This window comes from Thunnus albacares, chromosome 13 (genome assembly GCF_914725855.1).
Source record: "Thunnus albacares chromosome 13, fThuAlb1.1, whole genome shotgun sequence".
NCBI classification, from domain to species: Eukaryota; Metazoa; Chordata; class Actinopteri; order Scombriformes; family Scombridae; genus Thunnus; species Thunnus albacares.
Window position 1 is genome coordinate 154,104 of NC_058118.1, and position 23,804 is coordinate 177,907.

At 40.5% G+C, this 23,804-nt stretch overlaps 1 protein-coding gene across 1 annotated transcript in view; it reads right to left on the bottom strand.

Moving 5' to 3' along the window:
- sim2 (SIM bHLH transcription factor 2) overlaps positions 1–23,804 on the bottom strand; it is a 94,844-nt gene that overhangs the window by 54,372 nt on the left and 16,668 nt on the right. The window lies entirely within an intron of this gene.

Genomic DNA, 23,804 nt, shown 5'->3' on the forward strand with positions numbered 1-23,804 from the left:
TTCTCCTAACTTACAAAGCCCTTAATGGTCAGGCACCATCATATCTTGAAGAGCTCATAATACCGTATTATCCCACTAGAACACTGCGCTCCCAGTATGCAGGCTTACTGGTGGTCCCTACAGTCTTTAAAAGTAGAATGGGAGGCAGAGCCTTCAGCTATCAGGCTCCTCTTCTATGGAACCATCTACCGGATTCAGTCCGGGGTGCAGACACCCTCTCTATGTTTAAGAGTAGGCTTAAAACTTTCCTTTTGATAAAGCTTATAGTTAGGGCCGACCAGGCTCGCCTTGGATCAGCCCTTAGTTATGCTGCTATAGGCCTAGACTGCTGGGGGACTTCCCATGATGTACTGAGCTCCTCTCTCCTCCTCTCCATCTGTATGCATTCATGTAACATCAATGCATGTCCCTAACTTTGCTTCTTCCCCGGAGTTTTTTGTGCTTTCTCATCTCACAGGAAAACCTGAGTCCCGGGCCGAGCCTTCGCGGTCCTTCACAGTTCTGATGGCACCCTTCCCTGTCTATTGATGCTTGTGCTTGTTGTTGTTGTTGTGATTGTTGCTCTCCTGTCCCCCCTCCCCCTTTCCCTCTCTCTTTCTCTCTCTCAACCCAACCGGTCAAAGCAGATGGCCGCCCACCAAGAGCCGGGGTCTGCTTGAGGTTTCTACCCGTTAAAGGGGAGTTTTTCCTTACCGCTGTCACCAAGTGCTTGCTCATGGGGGAATTGTTGGGTCTCTGTAAATTAAAGAGTACGGTCTGGACCTGCTCTATGTGAAAAGTGCCTTGAGATGACTTCTGTTGTGATATGGCGCTATATAAATAAAAATTGATTGATTGATTGATTTAGAGCCAATGTGTCACGCCCAAGCCCGTTTGTGATATCAAATCAAAATACCTACTAGTACAAATATACTTGCAGATTGTAATGGGTTTTTGCACATCCTAAAGGCCTCAAACATGTGTTTGCAAAATGAAAAATTAGGCGCAAAATCCAAAATGGCTGACTTCCTGTCTGGCGAAAAAATTCCCAAAGAAATTATTTCTGATGATCCCACCAAATTTCATGAAAATCACAGCAACTTTATTCCAAAGTGGCAGCTGACTTCCCATTGTCAGTCGGTGGCACTATGACTGTGACTCAATATTGATATGATGATGTGTTCAGGCCTGGACTTTTATCAAGCATATGACATTTGGGCCAGACTGGACAAAGTCTAGTGGAGTGACAACAACTTCCAGTTTCATGGCGTGATATGCAAATTGACCGACGCATCACATCAAGGGTGTTCAATGAAAATTCACAATTTTGATAAATTTTCATTGCAAAGGTCTTAAGATGACATCCACCAAATTTGAAGTCAATGGCAAAAAGTGTGCAAAATTCAGAAAATAAACTCAAAATGGCTGACCTCCTGTTGGACATAAGGTATGGCTCCAATAGGCTTTTTGTGTGTGTGGACATGATATATGTGTCTCCCAAAGTGCGTTAATGGTGGTAAAGGTGGGGGTTTTCAATTTTAAATTTTTAGGGGCGTCCTGAAGTAATTTTGCCACACCCAAGCCGAAAACCCATATCAGACACCTAAATACACCCCTTCTTATGTGTGTGCCAAGTTGTATAAATTTTCAAGAATCCCTAGCCCCTAAAAAACAGCTTGCTGTTTCATGGTGAATAATGCATCACCACAGCAACAGCTTTTGATGAAAACTCAAAAGCTTCACTTATTTAAGATCATCAATTTCTTACTGCTTAGCTACTTACCCAATTTAATGTGGATCTGTTTAACTTGCTAGGAGTAGTTAATAAAGGTATGGGGCCTATAATTTCCTGTTGCCAGAAGGTGGTGCTATTACTATGATTTAATATTGTATTGACATGTATGTTTCTTCAGACCAGGAAGTGGAGTTGAAGTGGAGTTGAGTTACAACAGTTTGTTTTGCAATGGTGAAACACTGAAATTTGCTGCATCACCACAGCAACAGTGTTCAATGAAAACTCACAATCTTCACAATATAGCATCATCAAGGTGGTAAGGCTTTACTCACCAAATTTGAAGTGGATGTGTTCAATCAGCTAGGTAGAGGTCGTAAAAATAAAGTACCTGTAACTTCAACCAGTCAAGGCAGATGGCCGCCCACCAAGAGCCGGGTTCTGCTTGAGGTTTCTACCTGTTAAAGGGGAGTGTTTCCTTAACGCTGTCACCAAGTGGTTGCTCATGGGGGCATTGTTGGGTCTCTGTAAATTAAAGAGTACAGTCTAGACCTGCTCTATGTGAAAAGTGCCCTGAGATGACTTTTGTTGTGATTTCGCATTATATGAATAAAAATTGATTGCTTGATTGACTTCCTGTTGCCAGTAGGAAGGGCTATTACTATGACTCAGTATTGACATGTAGATGTGTTCAGGCCGGGACCCTCATCAAGCATGACAAACTTTGGGGCAGACTGGATGATGTACATTTAAATTACAACTTCCTGTTTCATGGCGAAACATCGAAATTTGCTGCATAGCCACGGCAAAGGCGTGTCATGGAAACTCAAGATTTTGACAACTTTTCATCACAAAGGTCTGGTTAAATATCTTGGAGGAGTTTGTTAAAATACAACACCTGGAAATTGCAAAAACTGCACAAAAATTGCACAGTAAATTCAAAATAGCTGACCTCCTGTTGGAGTTAGGGTGTGGCTCCAAGAGGCTTTTTTGTGAGACTGGTCATGACACATGTGCCTACCAAATTTTGTTCATCTATGTCAAATTTAAAGGTGGTGGCTTTGACTTTAAATTTTTGTAGTGGGCACCCCTGAGCTATTTTGCCACACCCAAGCCCTAGACCCATACCAGATATCAAGTTTCGCCACTCCTGATGCGTGTGTCAGTTTTCGTGAGTTTTGAAGCATCCCTACTGTTCGGTGCTCAGGCCCTAATAATAATACTTTCAGTTACAAGACGGCCTTTGCACCATACAGTGCTGGGGCCCTAATAATAATAAAGGTGAGTGGGGAAATCAATAATTCCTAAAACTGTTCACTGATATTGATCTCACTGGCAGTACGGGCAGATTTGTGCTGATTTGTTCAATTTCTGTAGTTTATATTGGATGAGATGATCTTTGTGTGAAATTCTGTATTGAACAAGTTCTAAATTGCTGTTTTAGGACATTGAGAAAACAACAATCTCCATTGAGAAAACTACCAATCAATGATTGGTAAAGGGAGATTGTTTTCTGTTCTTCTTAGAAGTTTGTAGATTTTTTTGTCCTCTTGTCCTTTGTCTTTCTTTTCTTAATCTGATTACTTTCTGGTATGAATTATCAGTATGAATTGTTAATGTGACATGAATTATTACTGTTTGTTACCAGTAGTTTGTATGGTTTTGCCTGGAGGAGTGTGAGGGGAGGGTTGATGTGGGTGGAGTTAAGGGTATAATGTGATATGGTTCAGGCTGTATTGTATTTGTTTTACTTTTATAATTCCTTTTTTTTTTCTTTGTCCCATGTCTATTTATGTTTAAAAATAATTTTAAAATATTCTCAAAAAAAAGAAGTGTACATTTTTGAAAAGGGTTTGTGTGACTGGCTATGAGTTTGAATTGATTGACCATTTGGGGCTGTTGGAGAGTTTTGCATGATAGGCTGTTACCATCAATCATATCACTGTTTTAGTGTTTCATAAGGTATCAGTTAGCCGTCATCAAATAAGATGGGTAACCTAAAAGTCCAGGTTGTGCCAGATTGGAGTAAATGTACAGTATTTCAGGATTGGAGGTATCCAGTAATTTGGTTGGAGTTCCACTAAACTGTCAGAGTCACTGCTTTAATTGACTGGGTAAGTAACAGGAGGTTGGATATTGATCATTCTTGGCGTTTATATTGTCTTCTATCCAACCTGGGGTGTTGTGATTGTTGATTCTCTTGTAGCCATTTGGGTGTACATCGAAAATTATTTGCTAAGTGGTAGAATCTGTAATTAGTGGTATAGAATCCAGAGTGTTAAACCAGTGTGGTGTAGGCTGGACTGGGGTCATACAAAAAAAGTTTATTTTTCAGCTGATTGGCGTGGGATTTATCAATTCTGTCATTATATTCAAAATAATTTAGTGTCATTATTCTTCATTCTTCTAATGTGTTCTTGGTTCACCATAGGGGAGCTTTTTTCATGCTGATGCAGAGTGTCGCACCAGCAAACTGATAGACCTAATTTCCTGGGGCGCACTGTATTTATAGATTGCTCCAGTTTGGTATCTTGGTGACTCACTGTGCACCACGGTGGGAGGAGAGGTGCGGTAGAAGGTGTGGCGATGCCAATCTAGCAGTGCACTGCAATCTTGGTGGCAAGACTTAGTGTGTCTTGCAGGCGAAAAGGTCAGCGCACTTGTGTTCCATAATATTTTGTCACTTAATTTGGTGAAGCCACACCCATATAAACCTCTCACAAACCATTTTTTCATGGTTTGCTCATATTCCACTCTCCACTAACATTTATTTTCTGATTATGGCTTTGATGTCCACGACACTGAATAAAGATTAATGAGTGATTCTTACCAGCATCTCTTATCCACAACAGCTACCATCCTATACTGACAGCTTTTTCTTTACACTGGTGACTTTTAAAGAGCTCTGAGGGCAGCTAGTATCTATTCCATCTGCAGTCTATTTAACTGATGTTGGAATATTGTGCATGTTAGTTTTGCTCCTAAGTGCAAATCAACAAGTGTGTCCAAAGTGTTGCCTGGAGCTCTGCATTTTTATTTACAATAAAGGTATACATGTGGCTGTGATAAGCAACATGTGATAGCAAGGGCAGAGTTAGACTCTCAGCACAGAGGGGGTGGAGCATCCTCAAGGGCCCTTCTGATAAAGTCATTTTAAGATTTACAACTATAAAAAAGCTGATATATCCTATCCTATCCTATCCTATCCTATCCTATCCTATCCTATCCTATCCATAAACACAAATTGTCACTTATTGAACCAATCAAGCCAATGTCTAAGAAAACATACAGTGAAGCCACTTTGTCAGACAAGCTTGTTCTGAAGAACAAAAAAAGAGATAAAAAAAAGGTTGCCAGTTGTGTTCAAATGTTCCAGCACCAAGGACAGAATGTGGCACTCTAAGTGCATCAATCTACGAACAGTGCAGCACCACTGCTGATACGACAGGCCATGTGCACTGTCTCAGTACCATGTCACAGGAATAACATAAACATAAAATAGACACAGTGGTCTACAACACTACAAAGCCTATTCAAACATAATATAGATAGTGGTGTACAACACTACAAGGCCTATTCAAACATAAAATAGACACAGCAGTCCACAAGGCCTATTCAAATACAAAGTAGACAGTCTACAACACCACGAGCAGTGACACAGACAGGTGCTGAGATGCAGTAAGCATGGAGCTAAAAATAGATTAATCTAACATTCTGACTGATTTCTTCAGAACCAAAATTAAAGTTAAATACTAATTACAGATTTTTGTAACTTTGATGAAAAAGAGCAGTGCAATTATAGAAAACCTGAAAAAATAATCGGACATTGCTCTCTTTTTTTTTGTTTCATACTTTTTATCATCTTGTGACCTCACACATTCATCAAAGTAAGGTAAAGTAAATGTCCTTGCCACTGCTCTACAAAACCATCCTGATAGACAGTTTGTTCACTTTCACACTTGTTCACACATGGTTTTCATCCTGGTATAGAAGTTTTTCCTGACACTTCCCACATCTGCCACAACCTACAGTCTGCTCTCACAGAACCTCACACTATTGACACTCTAGGGACTACTTTCACACGGCCACCATTTTGAATCAAAAGCAAGGCTGAGGTGGGCTAGGCTCCTGGCGGAAGTCAAGCTCAACACAAGCAAAACAATGTCTTGGTCAGCTAACATTGAGCTGCTGCCAAAATTTACAATGAACAATGTCAAAAAATGGGCTGAGGAGGGGTCTCGCATACTGAGGACAATCCTACTTAAAGGCCACAGCAACTGGATAGAGGACTACATAACTAATATCAAAGATAAGTTAACATTGTCCCTTTTACTTTGTTGCATTCCACAAAAAGGTTTGTTAAGTTGTATTTGTGCAAACTGTGTTCTTATTAACCAGTGTGTTAATTTGTGCTAATGTTGAGTCTGTTAATGCAATGATTGTTCAGTCAGGGAGGGCGAGACAGGCTGTGTTGTGAGAGCAAAGTCATTTTGATCTATGAGAAAAAATGAACCCCATGACACAATCCAGGTAACTGGTTAGCCCTAGATAAATAAATGTTCATGTTCGAGTTTATTCTGATTAATAATGCCCTAAATTAGCAGTTAAGCACTTGCCAATGCTCATGAAATTGACCTTTCCCTGCTGGACGACAACAGACCACAGTAACCATTAGAATAAGCCGAATCAATTGTACATTTACTCATTTATTATATATAATTAATTTGCACAATTAATTGATATGAAGCTTGATCAAGATAGGATCTGTAACGGTTTTGTTAAGTCCCAGCAAGACATGTATTGCTGTTTCAGCTCAGTTTCGCTTCATCATGATTTTCAAGAAGAAATTTTAGTATATATAAGCACAACTCTGAGGAAATACTACTGTGAACTGTTTGGTTTCATAGTCTAACAACTGAAAATCCATAAATCTACATACTCTCCACATTGGTGTGGTTTCTCTAGTTAGATAGTTGTAATACATCATGGAAGGAGACTACACATATAAATATACTCAAACCAGTCTGTTGTAATTGATAGACTTATGACTTATCTAAAGTTCAAGAGATGACCAGCCTATTTGGGACTTGAGAGCACTGCCATGTTGTTTGGTTGGATCTCCATTAAATGAAGAGTACATATCATACTCTATTGTGTGTGTGCCATCAGTGTTTGTGCCTAATGTCTTCATTTACATAAAGTACATTATGGGGCTTTTATAATGTCGACTACTTAAGAAATACATACTGATTTGTCTCATTGTTTTTTTCCCCACAGTTTGTGTTATCAGGTGGACTTTCCATCTGAAGGTGCTCTCATTGGACAATCAAAGTATAACTGTAAAGCCAGCCAGGGTCACTGCAATCATCAAAATTGATTGTTCCATACTCTTGCACATTTTCTTGGCTGTATGTTGCACCCTTAGGTAGACAGGACTCCATCTTCTTTTTTTTTGCAACTTTATTCCCCGGTGCTGTATATATTCTTTTGTATTTGTTTTTTTTTCAAGCAACCGGAGCTCACACAGCAACCACATCCACCAGTTAACACACTCTCTACACAACAACTGCCGCACACTGGTGTGCAGACTGATGACGTAAAGTGTCGTTGGGAACAAAATATCCGAATGATAATGGACAAAAAATTAAATTAAAATATATTTTCCAGTATATCATTCATCTATAGCATCATGAAATTTAGTCCAAGTAATGCACACACTACCATTTTTTGGTTACCATGTGTACTACACTATTGTCTTAACTTCAATTATATAGCCAGATAGCAACCCATCTCTGTGCTATTCTTGCTCAAATAAATGTCCAGATTTCATGTTTCTCTATTAACAGTAATATGTGTTTTAATATAGCACTACAACATCACCATGAACTGTAACTCTTATTAGACAAGAGCCACAATATTAACTAGCCAGTTAAAATAAGTCATTCAGTTCTCTATGCCTCCTTTTTTTTCTACCCATTATTATAAAAAGGATATATGGATGATGATCTGGTGGAGAGGGCATGACTGATTCTTGGGGACCTTTTCACACTGACAGCGCAGGTCTTCAGTGGCTGAAGGCTCGGTTGACCGAGCCGGTCATATGTATAGATATGCCTGGGCTGTCTGGCTCTCCTTGGTCTCTTTCTCCATGTTTCAGCATCCCTCTGCTCCTCTTCAGATTCAGCAGCAACCATTTCAGTTGATTCCTCCATACAGTGTCCCTCCTCCACTTGCTCCTCTTCAGGGTCCTCCTCAGGTATGAGTGCCTCCCCTGGCCTTTCTCTCAGTTCCTCCATCCCAGGACAGAATTCCCTTGCTTCTGCATTAAGTGGAGGATCAGCCTGCCTTGCTGCTGTCCACATATGATACTCCTCTTCACTGGAACTGCCTGTGTCTGTCAAATGAATGTCACATCCCACTCTCTGATTTCTTCTCGCTGTCTGCTTTGCTTTGTTTACACTCAGATCGGAGTAACTGACCCCTGACTCTTCAACCAAGTCAGGACATGGTAAGATTGGTTACGGTGTAACACTCGTTCTCTTCCTGTTCCTTGTCATGGTTTGACCGTATATACTGGGTTGTCAGGGCCTTTCCTTCCTCTGATGACATAAATCATGTCCTCCCAGTAACTATGCAGCTTCCCGGGACCTCCTCTGGGTGTTAGATCTCTCACCAGGACATGATCACCTGGTTTGAGGGTGGAGCTCCATGTGCGCTCATTATAGTTTCTCTGCCCTCTTCTTGCACACTTTTTCATATTTTCCACTGCAATAGCATATACTTCTTGCATTGCTTCTCTCCACTTCTCTGCATAGCCAGCGTGTGACTGGTTCCTGTCTTCTCCCCTTTTTGGAAACATTAGATTGACTGGCAGAGTTGGCTCATGACCAAACAGAAGGAAAAATGGAGGAAATCCTGTTGAATCATGCACAGTTGAATTGTAGGCATGGACCACTTAATTTAGGTGCTCTTTCCACCTCAACTTCTGAGACTCTTCAAGCATGAGCAACATCCCAAGCAGAGTCCTGTTGAAGCATTCTGCAAGATTGGCTTGTGGATGGTATGGGGAGGGTGGGAATGGCGAATACCACAGTACCCTTGGAGCTTATGAAAAAGATGATTTTCAAACACTTTTCCCTGGTTGTGGTGTATCTTGGATGGGAAACCAAGCGCATGATGAAGTCATCAAAAAGTTTTCTGGCTGCAGTCCTCCCAGACTTGTCCTTAGTTGCATATGCCTGTGCATACTTAGTGAAATGATCCACAACTGTATTCTTCACCTCCCTTACTTTTCTCCAAGTGTAGGTAGTCAATGGAGATCATCTCAAATGGTGCAGAAGTCTCAATGCCCTGGATTGGCATCCTGGTTACTCTGTTAGGTTTTTTTCTTTTTACACAGCAGCATACCTGAGTAACATAGTGCTCCATTTCCTGCCTCGTCTTAGGCCAGAAAAAGAGCTCCCTGACAAGAGCAACCATTTAATCTGCCCCTAAGTGTCCCATCTCCTCGTGCAGGTATTTGTAGACGATAGGCTTCAGGGACTCGGGAACGACCAGCTGCGTTCTGGACACTGTCTGTCTCCTGAGGATCCCTTCTTCATCGATCTGCAAGTGGGGCCACTCTCTGATAAGCCGTTTAATGGCTTCATTCTCCACCAGCTTCTGTTTATGCTTTAATTAGGCATATGTTCTCTTCAAGATCAAGACTCTACTTATGGCTGGATCTGTATTTTGGGCAGATCTGATGTCTTCTGGTGCAAGAGGCTGAATTGGCTCAGAAACACTGCCCCCTTCTGTCAGTGCATCTGTATTACAGGTGACAGCAGAGATCCAATTAATTTTTCCTGTTTTTTCTCTCTCCAGAGCTTTTCCGATGGATAGTGAATCCAGCTAGCACTCCTCTGTGCATTCTTGTATGATTTCCTCAATAAACTTTGGTTGCTGAGAAAAGAAATCTTCATCTCTACTTGCTGATCCAGGCCTGTACTTGAGGATGAACCTATAATCTGCCAATTCTGCCACCCAGCAATGTCCAGTGGTTTTGTTTCGCTGATTTGGTGACATATGTCAGTGGATTGTTGGCCAATATTCCAAAGGAGTTACAGCACTAAAGAAGCTAACAGAAGAGTATTTTTTTAAAACAAGAGGAAAACTTAAAGAATCCTTTCTGGTAATGTAATCCACACATGCTGGAGCCTTTCTGTGCACCCTGGACTCAAGAAGTGATGGCATATGACTGGAGGTAACTCATTGGGATGGGGAGATGGTCAGCTCATCCCCCTGCCAACTCTGCTACCAGGCCAGTCCAGGTTTTCAAACATATACATCAGATTAAACATCAAGTAAGACCATCTGTACATCCATCTCAACATTGAAGGAAACAGTGCTGGCCACATGGATCTTCTGGGGTTCCTAACTGCCCAGATGGCGGCCTTTTCTCCCCGCTGAGGTCGAGAGGAGTTTCCAGGTGCACCGGGCCGGTGCTGAGAGGCTCAAGAGGAGCTTCTACCCTCTGGCCACCGGGATCCTGGATGGGATTGCTACATAGGATTGTCCTCCGAGGCCGTTTATCGTACCACAGAGCATGCCTGTCAAAACCTGCGTCAAGTTGGTCAACACCTGGGCTGTGTTTCATGGAGTACTCTTTGGACTACTGTTGGTACTTATTGCTGTATTGCCTGTACGTGTCTGTCTGGCCAGAGCAATCAACACTGATGGAAAACAACTGGGACAACGAGTGATTGAGCTTGGGCCAAATGCTGGCTCATGGCCAGCTGACACTCTTAAAGTGAGTTTTCATCATAACTTACTGGGATATTTTACAATCTATTCCTCTGTCCTGCGGCACGGGCGAGCCCAGGTACAGAGCGAATCACTGATCCAGTGGACAGGTCATCTGCTACCCCATTTTGGAGAATAGCAGGTCTCTTCATGCTGATCCTGCTCTCCGGAGATGTTCAGCTAAATCCTGGACCAGTGACCCCTGGAGTGCAGCAGAACTTCAATACTGATTTGTGCCCGAGTGTGTCTGGGACTCCTCTGGTGCCAGTGACGAATGAGCAGCAACTTTCTGAGCCGGGCTTCTCCCTTAACGGACTAAACTTTGTTAACACAAGGCATGATGTCTCAATTAATAACTTTTCACCACTGGGCTGTGGAAACCTTGATAGGTCCAGTGTCTCTCTCACAAAACCTGCTGCTGACACCACTGTGTGTCGAAACCCTGCAGTGAGGAGGCAAAGGTTATTCAAAACCTTCAAAACTGTCAATCATGCAAAAGTCTTATGGGATCAGAAGCTGAAACTGAGGGGGCTATTCGGTGGACATTTTAACATCAGAAGCATTACTGCAAAGAGCAATCAGCTAACTCATCTTATGTCTGACTCAAATCTGGACTTTCTCTGTCTGACTGAAACATGGTTGAAACAAACAACTCCTGCAAGTGTGTTCACGGTGCCCAGATACCAATGTTTCAGAAGAGAAGGACCTGATGGAAGAGGAGGAGGGGAGCTTCTTTATGTAAGAGACAACATCAAATGTGAACTTGTGGTTTATAATGCGAGTAACATGTTAGAATATGTTGGGATAAAGATAATATTATCCCAACAAATGTCTTTTAATATCATGGGTGTCTATAGGTCCCCTTCTGTAGATGACACTTTCTATGATCAACTCAAAGAAGTCTTGAAAGAGTGCAATCTCAACAAAGAATAATTTCTTATGGGTGATTTTAATGTGAACTGGGAGGATAAAACTAAGAGGAAAAAGCTAAAAATGATCACAGAGAAATTCCAACTAGAACAACTAGTAAAAGGCCCAACTAGGACTGCAAAATGCTCCAGTACACAAATTGATCTGATATTTACTAACAAACCAGAAAGAATAACTAAAAGTTATAATTTAATCACTGGCTTATCAGGTCATAACCTAACCCTATGTGCAAGAAAACTGACTAAAAGTAGATTTAAGACCACGGCAACTAAGACAATGATCCTTCAATGCATACCCAGAGCTAAGCATGAAGAATTTACCAATGAAATTAACAGCTTGAACTTGGATGTTGTACTTTCCTCTGATGATCAAGACTATGGCTGTGATACTTTTAGTCACAGAATCAACTCTGTGAGGGAAAGATTAAATGTGAGAATACAGATAAAATCTAAAAATAAAAACAATTTACCGTGGTTTATCGAAAATTTGTGTAAACTAATGAAATCTAGAGATGCTGCACTAAGGAAGGCAGTTAAAACTAGAAGAGACACCGACATGCTGATTTGTAAAGGTTTAAGGAACAAAGTTATCCAAGATCTATCTAAGAGAAGCTAAATCTTGTTTTTATCTCAATATTTTGAATGAGGCAAAAGGCAACAGTAAATTGATCTAGAAAAACATCGATAATCTCACAAGGAGGGACCCAAAATTTTTAGGAGATTTTAAACTCAAAGTACAGGGAAAGTTAATTGAAGATCATCTTACTGTTGCTTTTGTCTTTAGTAATTTTTTTCTTGAGTCTGTAAATGAGTTAGGAAAAAAAATTACGAAAAGGAAACTGGATATTGTTCCTATGGATGCTACATGCCAGGTTTTCGAGCTGGTAGAAACTAATGAGTTACAAGTAAATAAAATCATCAGCTCCTTAAAAAGCTCCAAAAGTAGAAATGCTTTCCAATTTGACACCATGTTTGTCAAATCACACAAAGATATTTTAACTCCCCCTACTGTTCATTTAATTAACTTGTCTTTTAAACACAGCTCCTGACTGGAAACGTGCCATTGTCACGCCTATTTTTAAATCTGGAGACCGCCTTGAAGCCAGTAACTACAGACCAATAAGTATACTGCCAGTACTCTCAAAGGTTGCTGAAAAAGTTGTCATTAAACAACTGACAACATTTCTTAATACAAGCAATTTTGGTCTTCATTATATGCAATTTGGCTTTAGAGCAAATCATTCCACCAAAACTGCTACCTTCCACTTAATAGAGCAAATTAAATTGAGACTTGACAAAGGAGGAGTAGTTGGTGCTGTATTTTTAGATCTGCGCAAAGCATTCGACACAGTCAATCATGATCTTTTAATATCAAAACTCTTTAAATTTAACTTCTCATCTAGAGCACTGGCATGGATGTCTTCATATTTATTTAATAGGAGACAATGTGTTAAATAAATATAATGTGTCGGTGACACACTGTCCAGTGACATGAAGTGCACAATGGGTGTTCCACAAGGGTCAGTGTTAGGTCCCATTTTATTTAGCCTATATATGAATGATCTCCCTCAACAGTGTCATGATGCAGAGCTACAAATGCAGATGACACCGTTGTGGACACACATGCAAAAACAGCTGAGTTAGCTGCTGCAAAGCTAACGCTTGCATTGGACAGGATCACACATTGGCTTGGTCAATCATGTCTGAGTCTAAATGTAAACAAGACCAAGGGTATGATTTTCTCTAAGACTATGGTACAACCTCCTAACGCTGATATTCTCATCAAAGGTGAAAAAATTGATATAGTTACTGATTTAAAATGTCTTGGTGTGACACTGGATCCAAATTTGAACTTTAAGAAACATTAAAAAAATAGTTAAAACCATAAAGTACAACTTAGCAAATTTTAGACATATTAGAAACTTTCTCTCTTTGGATGTAGCCAAGATATTTATGCATGCTATGATTCTTTCCCATATGTCTTATTGCATCACATGTTGGGGGCAGGCTGGAGAAACAGCCATAAAATCTCTTGAGTCCTTATACAAACAAACTCTAAAAACTCTGGACAAAAAGCCAATGCATTTCCATCAATGTAGGGTACTGGAGAAATACAATTTAAAGGGCTTTGACAATTTTAGATTATTCTCAAATTTGTGCCTAGTTTATAATATTTTAAATGGTTTGGCCCCTCGTCCACTATGTAACTTTGTGTACACTCGCTCAGTAAGTTCTATTAGATCCTCCAGAATACCTTCTATACAAGATTGTACCATACCATTTCGTCGCACTGCATTTGGGCAGTCAGCTTTCTGTGTGAAAGCCGCCACTCAGTGGAATGCCCTACCTGATTATATGAAGAACTAGTTCTATCAATGCATTCAAGGCCAAATTAAAAAATCAACTAAAGACGAATCAGCTGTGTGACGACTGAGCCTAGTTTACATTATTAATCTTAATTAATTGACATTGTGGGTGTATGTGATGTGCTGTTGTGTGTAGCTTTGTATTTTGTATAGGGTGTTTTTTGTGGGGTTTTTTTGTTTGTTCGTTTTTTTTGCTTTGTACTGTTTGTTGTTGTGCTGTTGTATGTTTTGATTATAATGGACTACGGATGCAAATTAGCTTCAAACTAACTCTAGTGCAATGCATCATTTATGCTTAATACTGCACACTGTCCTGTTCAATAAATCAAATAATCAATCACTGTACACCGTAAAATGAGGTGCATGAAACAGATAGTCACGAAAGTGTTCTGTTACAGCCCATTTCATCGCCACAAATTCCAATTTGTCAGAATGTTACTTGTAGTTCCTTTCTGCAACTGTCAATGTTCTAGAGTTGACATCTTGTCTTGCTCCATCTTGTCGCTGGTACAAGACTGCACCCAGGCCCTCTTCTAAGGTGTCCACATGCTGTATAAAGGGCTTCTCTGAGTCTGGATATGCCATGACAGGTGGGTTTGTCAGCTGATTTACTATTTTATCCAGTATTTCTTGGTGGATCTCTGTCCACTGGACTGGGTGGGATGGTGGTAGTTGAGAAAATTGACGGCAAGCCCCCCTTCTCTTTTGGTTACTCTTTTGCTCAGACTTTGGCTTTGCTAACAGCTCACATAGAGGTTTGAATGTCGTGGAGAAGTCAGGTATATAGGGTCCATAGTAAAAGAGGAAACCCATCAACTTCCTCACTTCTTGAACAGTGGCTGGCGTCTCATGCTTTAGCAGTCGTACTGCTTCCACCTCCTTGGGATTAATTTTGTATCCCTCTACTGAAATTACTCGACCCACATAACAGACCTCACGTTTGAAAAAGTCACATTTCTTTGGCCTTAAGTTAATACTACATTGCCTTTGTTGTTGCAATACCCTATCGTTGGATGTGTTGTTTGAAACTGTGGCTGAACATCAGCACATCATCCAAGTATGGGACACAAACCTCATCACTGAGGTCCCACAGGCATCCTTCCATATAGTTCTCTTGCTCATGAAGCCCTGGTGATAAGCCTTCCCCTGGTCCAAAACTGTGAACCAGGAATTGCCTCCCAGGTTTTCCAGGATCTCTTATATCCTGGGGATCGGGTGACAGTCAAGGAGTGTTTTCGCATTTAGTAGTCTGTAGTCTATGCACAAGCGAAGACTCCTGTCTTTCTTCCTGACACGTACTACAGGTGCGGAGTAGGAAGAATAGGATTTCTGGATCCAGCCTCTGTTGAGTAGGTCCTGTGTGTGTGTCTTCACTTCTTGGTAGAGGTGTCGAGGGATTGCATTGTATGTTTTTTGTACAGGGACATTATCTTTTAGTTCCAAATCTTTGATGCACCCTCCCTGAGCATCTGCTGTACCTGCTGCTGTTGGTCCTCTGATAGTTGACTCAGGTCCATGGGTCCAAGGGCTCACCCTGCGGCATCTGGCTGGGTTGCTTTGCTGGAGGTGCCACACTGCTGTCCCATGGCTGAGGTTCCTGATGCTCTATAGGCTTTGTCTCCAATGGGTAAACTGAATCAACACCATGCAGCCAGCACAGTGTGATATCATTGTCAGTTAAATTTTCAAAAGTCACTGCTATTTTTCCATTATCTTCTTGGGGGAGCTGAATCAACTGTTCTGTTCTCTAACAGTTAGTCCTGTGGGCTATGGTGCCTCCTGATTTGGCTCCAACAGTACTAGTGATCCACTCAGCACCCTCTTATTGAGCTGGTCACATTCCACTTCAATAACTTTGTTTTTTGGTATGGTGACAGGTCGTCTGCCCAGTCTGGCTATTTGGGAACTGATCTCAAGTTTTTGTTTTTTTAAAACAGACAAGACAGCACTCGCAGTTTTACATCCCACTTCTAGTGCTGAGCATAGTCTCTGTACCATATGACCAGAGGGAATACAGTCTCCAGATGTGTCATTTCCCAGAGCCAGTTCTTCAAGCATATTAAACCCTATGATGGCATGTTCAAGGTCAGACACAGTGTTTTTGGACAGAGTAAATTCAACTCCCATCCATCCTTCATAAGGAATATCTGCTCCATTTGCTTCTGAGAGGTCTAACACTCTTTCCTCAAGCAGCTCCTCCACCGGTCTTACCTCAACTTCAGGCAGGTGTTTTCCAATCCACTCCCACTATTGACACTTGTGAACCAGTGTCCCAGAGTACCGTGGTATCATCCCCACCAAGGGAAGCTCGGACCAGGCATCTCTTCCCTATCAGTTTGTTGTTGCTTACTAGTGAGAGGTGCTTCAAGGTTGAACTGAGCCACATTGTCCATCTTTTCTCCAGGATGTAGCAGGGTTTCAATTTTATTGGTAGTGGCTGAGATATTTTTAGTATGGCGCCCTGCCTCCCAGTGTTCTGTGCTGCCACACTTGTAACAGTGACTACATCTTCCTTCAGGGTTGAATACCTCACACTGCTGACATCGTTTGGTGTTCACTGCCCTAGGCTGCAACCGATATTTCCGATTTGGCTGCTCACTCACTTCCATCTTCTGGGGTCTTGCAGTCTGGTTGAGGCCTGCAATTTGAGTGAAGTCTGCGACTTCCCCCTCATCATTTTCCTTTTTTTTAATGCCCTTTGGATTTGTCTTTCCAAGCTGGCATATGCTAATTTGTCCTTTTGATTTGGTTCTTGCAGACTGATGACATAAGGTGTCGCTGGGAACTGTCACGAATTCCTTTTGTATAAATAATAATGAACTGAAGCAAAATAGAAGAACAAAATATCCGAAACATAATAATGGACAAAAAATTACATTAAAATATATTTTCTGGTATATTGTTCATCTATAGCATCATGAAATTTAGTCTCCCAAATATTTCTAGGTTGCAACATGTAGCACTTGGCTGCGAATCAGTCCCACCTGCTGTTAGTAAAACCTCACTACCACAGACATGGCATGTTCCTTCACATGCATCAGGCCTTACCCAAAAACTTATTAATACTGTTCAAATCCCACCCCCAAAGACATATCAAAGATCATATGATGGAGTCATACCCAACCTCTATTGCCCTGTTCCAGTTCCCCTACCATGTGATCCATTTGCTCATGATCTTCAAAAGAACCTTGCTGATTTTGGAAGCAACAGCCAAATGGATAGTGGATAAAGTCGCAACAGACTTTGGAAATCTGCCCTGTGGGTCAGTGTTGACCTACCAAGGACTTGCCTTGCCTACAACCACCATTGGCCACCAGTGTTTCCCCTTCCACCTCAGCCATGTAATTATGTAACAGCCCTTAATGAAAATGAGAGGACACATCGACATGCAGACTGGAGGAGCCGGGAATTGAACTGCCGATCTTCTGATTAGTGGACGATCTTCCGCTCTACCTCCTGAGTGACAGCTGCCCCTGTTTCAGAGAATAGTCTGAAGGGTCGCAGATTTCAACAGCTTGGTAGCCAGTATGCAGAAACAGAAGAGAGCTGTGCTGACACAGGCAATGAAAAAGGACTGGAAATAGAGCCCATTGCAGCAGTACAAAACAAACAGGTTACCAGGGGTCAAAAGTAACCAAGTACACTTACTCAAGTACTGTACTTAAGTACAATTATCAGGTACTTGTACTTTACTTGAGTATTTCCATTTTATGTCACATTATACCTCCACTCCACTACATTTCAGAGGAAAATATTGTACTTTCTACTCCACTGCATTGATTTGACAGCTTTAGTTTTCAAATGGAGATTTGACACAATGGATAATATAACAAGCTTTTAAGATAAAAACACATTGTTAAAGAAGAAACCAGTGGTTGGGGTCACATTTCAGATGTCTATGAGTTGTTAACAGCTCCACCAAATAGTGATTTTTCTCTCTAAACTTCTCATGTGATTTCATTTGAATAAATGTTAAAATGAGCCAATATTTCACAAAAAATCAAAGACTACAGAAAAAGTCAAAAAACTGAAAACAGATTTGTGTATCGGAACTGTTTTTAATTCTTTCTTCTCCCATTAAATCATCTCACAACCCCCCAGATTTACCTAGTGACCCTTTGGAGGGGCCCGACCCTTAGGTTGGGAACCACTGGATTAAACTATCAAACTGTATATAAAGTAGTTAAAACTAGCTCCATCTCCAGCAGCTACAACAGTAACATGCTGTTTACACAATGATGCTTCAGCATTAATAATCCAATGTCATATGTAATTATATATCAGTCAGAGGGAACAAACCATTACTTTTACTGCAATACTTTAACTACGTCAAGCTGATAATACTTATGTACTTTTACTGTTTTTCATGCAGGACTTTTAAATGTGATAGAGTATTTTACATTTCTGTATTGATACTTTTACTTAAGTAAAGGATCTGAATAATCTTTAGTGAAAGGTTATGTTAGATAGAACCTTACTGGACAAAGGAACCTTAGAAACAGCTGTGAAACCTGATATATATTTAGACTGTTTTCCCCCAATTGACCTTACTGAACTAACTTCAACAATTTCTTCATCTAAACCATCGACCTGTCTCTTAGACCCCATCCCAACTAGGCTGCTTAAGGAAGTCTTACCCTGAGTTAGCACTTCTTTACCAGATACAATAAATCTGTCTTTAGTTACAAGCTATGTACCACAGTCCTTTAAAGTAGCTGTAATTTAACCCCTTCTTGAAACGCCTACTCTTTATTCAGGCATTTTAGCCAGCTATAGTCCTATATCTAACCTTCTCTTCCTCTCTAAGATCCTTGAGAAATCAGTTTTGTGGCTTTTTACATAACAATAGTTTATATGAGGATTTTCAGTCAGGATTTAGAGCACATCATAGCACAGAGACAATACTGATGAAAGATAAAAATGACCCCCTAATTGCGTCAGACAAAGGACTCTTCTCTGTACTTGTCTTGTTAGAACTTAGTGCTGCATTTGACACCATTGACCATCACATCCTGATACAGAGATTGGAACATTTAATTGACATTAAAGGAAGTGCATTAAGCTGGTTTAAATCCTATTTATCAGATTGATTTCAGTTTGTACATGTTAACGATGAATCCTCTATGCACTGAAAAGTTAGACTTGGAGTTCTGCAAGGTTCTGTGCTTGGACTGATACTATTCACCTTATATATGCTTCCTTTAGGTAGCGTTATTAGGAAACACTCCATAAATGTTAATTGTTATGGAGATAGAGATCATATTTCCCCCATTTTAGTTTCTCTACATTGGCTACCTGCAAAATCCAGAATAGAATTTAAAATCCTTCTCCTCACCTACAAAGCCCTAAATGGTCAGACACCATCTATATATATAAACATATATATAAAGAGCTAATAGTACCCTATTACCCCACTAGAACTCTGTACTCCCAGAATGCAGGCTTACCTGTGGTTCATAGTTTCTCCAAAAGTAGAATGGGAGGCAGAGCCTTCAGCTATTAGGCTTCTCTCCTATGGAACCATCTTCTAGATTTGGTCCGGGGGGCAGACACCCTCTCTACGTTTAAGAGTAGGCTTAAAACTTTCCTTTTTGATAAAGCTTATAGTTAGGGCTAGCCAGGCTTACCTTGGACGAGCCCTTAATTATGCTGCCATAGGCCTAGACTGCCAGGGGGCTCCCCATGATGCCCTGAGCTCCTCTCTCCTCCTCCCCCTCTCCATCTGTATGTATGTACCATTAATGCATATTACTAACTTGGCATCTTCCCCATAGTTTTGTGCTTTCTCATCTCGCAGGAAACCTTCGGCTGCAGACCTACTGCTGTCCAACTTAACATCCACCGCTTCTGCTATTATTTTGTCATATGTCTATTGTTATTATTGTTGTTGCTGTGTCTCTCTCTCCCCTTTCCCCTTCCCTCTTTCTCTCTCAATCCAACTGGTCAAAGCAGATGGCCATCCACCTAGAGCCGAGTTCTACTTGAGGTTTCTTCCTGTTAAAGGGGAGTTTTTCCTTGCCACTGTCGCCAAGTGCTTGCTCATGGGGCAAGGTTGGTCTTTGTAAATTAAAGTCTAGACCTGTTCTATGTGAAAAGTGCCCTGAGATTTCTCTTATTATGATTTGGTGCTATATAAATAAAACTGAATTGAATTGAAAAATTATTCTCCACTGCAGGTAACTAGGAACCATGTATACCACTGTGGCTCTGTCATCAACCCTCACACTCCCCACTTGGGTGCCTCACCTGATGGCAAGGTGGTCAACAGCTCTGGGCTTCTTCAGGGGCTTCTGGAAATAAAGTGTCCTGATGAGGACAACTTTGTAGAGTGCAGCTACCTTTCTGCAAGACCAAATGATACTTTTGCTCTCAAAACAAGTCATGACCAGGTAATGGGACAGATGGGAATCACAGGGATGATGTGGTGTGATTTTTTTGTTCACTGTACAAAGACTACCACCTGGAGCAAATCAATTTTGATGCTTTAAAATGAGAGTCTACGAAGACTTAATTGGACTTACTCTTCTTTGAGTACTTCCTATCCACTCTGTGGAATGGATATAATATTTACACATATTTACCAGAACTAATGTTCTGAGTATGTTTTAAGACATTTACGCACATTTTGCAGAATCAATGCATTCAAAAGTGACATTTAATTTTGTGATTCCAATTATTTTGTAATAATCCAGTAGACTATATAATTGCCTCAAATACATTTCATTAATAAAAAAATATCGCATGCAGTATTGTATCAATGTTCTGAGCATGTTTTAAGACATTTACACACCTTTTGCAGAAACAGTATTTTTACATCAAGAATAACCTATGATTGAAAATTAATGATCTCAAATACATTTCATTCATTAAAAAAAATTACATTTAATCAGAGTTCTTAAAAGTACATAAATGCTGAATTTTCAACTCTGTGTACTCTCAATATTTTTATGTTTCTCAAATGATGAGAGATCTTCTGCAGCTCAGTCACTTGGGCCTATTTTTACCAAATCTTTTGATAAAAGGATTTTTTTTGTTTAAATTGGACTGAAACCGCATTAAAACAACAACAATAAGAATGCATGAAATTTGTCTTAATGTTTACTATGATCATGAATGCAGGTGCTAGTTACACTGACCTGATGTGGACTGAGTTCTGGAAAACCTCTACTGGCTTCAAATTGATTTTCCTACAGGACTAAAAGAGAGGTCCTTGAAAATTTGTGAGCACAGCACACACAGTCCATAGCTGGTTGACTGAACCACACAGGGAAAGAAGCATGACACCATCAAAAATGTGATATTCTTTGATGTGTTTGATTGCCCTCTTTACGTGAATCATCAAGTGGGCAATCTCCTGTGTGTATTTTATGTCATCTTTATAGAACTGCCCACTTGGTCCCAAGAATGCTGGGATTACATGGTTAACATCAATATCAGTGAGGAGGTCTTTGATAAAAAAGCTCTTATCTGCCGTGACTTTGTTGCCTGGCTCCAGGAGCTTCAAAATGCTTTACTCTTTGGTGATTTTCTTATCTGAAATGGAACAAGCGTAGAGGTTGCTGACTAGGCTGACTGACCCAGAGGAAGTGATGCCAATCAGTGATTTTGTGGTGTGTTGTGGTATTTTTGTAGTGGTAGTAGGTCATGGTGTTCAATACCTTTGAACTTGCAGTTTGGATACTGATCTCAGTACAGTCAAGCACAATTTGTGTTTTGTTGAAGGTCCGTTTGAAGAACGGTGGTTAGCTCATCTACAGCCTCTCTGCTTGGCCATACTGGTAGTGTGCCAAGCATTAAGTAGTTAGTAGTAGGTTGCCCATGTTATACAGGTCCTGCTGACTGTGGCTTGCAACAAACTGAACTGCACAGCTAAATCCACAGCAAAAAAACGTACCTCACATGGCAAAGGAACAAGAAAAACTGGTCAATTAGGCATAGATGTTTTGCATGAAACCCAACCAATGTGCTCTTCAGAATGATTCGACCTTTGCATTTGACTACATCTTACCATAGACTCTGCTGTAGGCTTCAGAGCAAGGTAAACTGCTTTAAGGGTATCATAATCTTTAATCCCAGTGTAAAACATGATCAATTTGGGCTCACACTGGAAGTGTTGGAGGCAAAACTGCTCACTTCTCAACTTTTGATTGACCTCCTCTAGACAAGCAATCTCTTTCTTATCAATGTCAATCTGCTCTTCCATAGACAGGGGCTCCTGCAGGTAATCATGGTCACACTAATCAGCAGACTGACGGTTTGATTCCCCGTTCCTCCTGTCCGCATGTCAAAGTGTCCTTGGGCAAGATACCGAACCCCAAATAGCTCCTGATGGCTGTGCCGTCAGTGTGTGAATGTGTGTGAATGATTAGATTCCTCTGATGGGCATGTTGAGACCTTGCATGGTAGCCCCTGTGCCGATTCAGTGTATGAATGAGTGTGAATGGGTGAATGTGACTCGTAGTGTAAAAGCGCTTTGAGTGGTCTCTCTAGAAAGGCGTTATAAAACTATAGTCCATTTACAGCCTACAACAAAGTCTATTCTCCTCTTAAGTAAAAAGCAGAATTATGATTCAGAGCACACATGTCTCTACAGCGAGTTTTTCCTGTTTCATGCCGTGCAAGCCAGGGACATAATGGCGCTATATGAGGATATTATTATGATTTCAATCTATCTATCTCTCGCAATTAGAAGACTCAGTGAATACTACAGTACCCATCATGATACAAATATGCAGTAAGACTACAGTCAATAATCACTTTCTTGTACAGCCATATCCATAGGACTGGCTATGGCCCATACAACACAACTATAGCTGAGGACAGAAAATTAATAAATCATTTTGATAATTATTATGAAGTATAAATGCCAGACATTTGCTATTTGCTTTATTTTTCTTTGCTGCATATCATGAAATGAATATGCTGGGCTTTCATGACATCAATTTAGGCTCTAGTACCATGGTGGGCATTTGCCCTTTTGACATTTTAGAGACTTAGACATGGTCTGAGCCTGATTTAGATAACATAAATAGAGAAAACAAATGGATAAATGAATAGATCATGTAAATGATCGTTGGTTGCAGCCCTAAACACCTCTGACAACTCACCTTTCTCCCTCATTTAAATTTCAAATGTTTTACTCCTCTTCTTCATCATCAAAGTTTTCACTGTCACTGCAAATACAAGAGAAAAACATTACTAACGATCTTAAATGCAAATACTCACTTGGGTTCCTTCTCTAACTCCTTAGTTGTAGTCTTTATGCTTTTATCACAGTCTGGACCCCTAAACGTCATGACATACTGTATTTAATTAATGGAAATGCATTTATCAATTTTTTAATGGCAACACACAAGATATTTGGCTAATGACAGAAGTTAACGATACCTCTGTATTCGCTGAAAACAAAGACAGCACACTTCCCTTTTTCAGATTATTCAAACCGATGAGTGATCAGACTATGCAGTCCTTGGCAAAATGTTTGGAGTATACTCTTGTATATTTATTGAGAGATGACATAGGTAATGTTTGAGGTTAGTCTTGATCAGCTTATCGGGTGTGAAATTTGTACTGTAAATTTGAACTGGTAAATGCTAACGTTAGCTTGGATAACCCATAGATGCAATGTGCACCTCACTTATTGCAGCACTTCCAGGAATCCTCCCACCACATCCTCATTTTCACTCAGGAAATTTTCCAAATTGTATTGTATTGTATTGTGTGATAAAACCCTACTGGCTAAAGAAGTCAAAGAATTTATGACAGGCCCATTTGATATTCCTCCTTTTCCAGTGTTCCATATCAGCCCAATAGGTGCTGCCACTCAAAAATACTCACGCATTCCAAGCATCAAGAATGTTATTCCTAGTCCAGATTTCACCATGCAATATGCAACCATCGATCACACCATCATCCTCATTTGTCAAGCAGGACATGGAGCATGGCTTTCTAAAGCAGACATTACCAGCACATTCAAAGTCTTGCCCATTCATCCAGACTTCTTTCAGCATTTGCTGG